Genomic DNA, 942 nt, shown 5'->3' with positions numbered 1-942 from the left:
GGATATTTTTGAGTAATGTTGCTATGGAACTAGCCAATAATCCAATTGAGCTTCGTGCCGACTGGATGTTAAGAATTTATATCAGGAATTTTCTTAGAGAATAATAAAGTTCTATCTTATCTTGTTTGATTGTATTTGCCAAATCATCCACTTGGTCCTCTTCATCCTTTTAGCTTGTAAAACCAAAAAAGTACAGTTTGGAAACACTTTAAAAAATGAAAAAAAAAGGGAGGGTTGCATTTAAAAAGCTTAATTTGAAGAATCCTAATTTATGTGTGGATTAGTACAAGCATGACAATGGTATCAAACCACTGGAGTCTCTTTACAAACTGAAAATCCTGGACAAAAAAAAATCAATGCAATACCACCGTTGCAGGATTTCAGACAAGCATCATCTTCTGAGCTTTGAAAATTTCAAGTTATTTTCCAATATGTCTTGTTTTTCAAATTTTAAATGGTTTGGCCTCTCCTCCTCCTCCTCCGCTGCTGCGCCAGTTTATTCAGTATCGCTCGGCACGATCAATAAAATCCACAAGGACCTCTTCACCAAGTGACTGTTTTAAACCTTTTTTCGCTTTTTCTGTAAAAGCCACGACTCAGCGGAACGATACATCTGTATCTGCAGTTTTAAAAACCAACTGAACAACTTGCTTAAAGACACTCACAACTGCGACCGTTAATGTCTTTTTAATTTGCATTGTGTGTGAGCGTGTGTGCTTCTAGGAGTGTGTGCGTCATGTTGGCTGTCATATATTTTATAGTCCAGCTTTGTTGTGACATTTTCATATTGTAATATTTTCATTGTGACCTGCCAAGAGACTGGCGGCTTAAAGCTAACTCTGGTGTAATACAGCAAATGGCAGCATTTATGTTTAACATTGTACATGGTCCCTTTTTAAATAAGCTGATCAATAATAATATAAAAAACATTTGGTGGGCCAC

The sequence above is a fragment of the Stegastes partitus genome, unplaced genomic scaffold (genome assembly GCF_000690725.1).
Source record: "Stegastes partitus isolate 25-593 unplaced genomic scaffold, Stegastes_partitus-1.0.2 Scaffold619, whole genome shotgun sequence".
Taxonomy (NCBI): Eukaryota; Metazoa; Chordata; class Actinopteri; family Pomacentridae; genus Stegastes; species Stegastes partitus.
Note: the sequence above shows the minus strand (reverse complement) of the source record.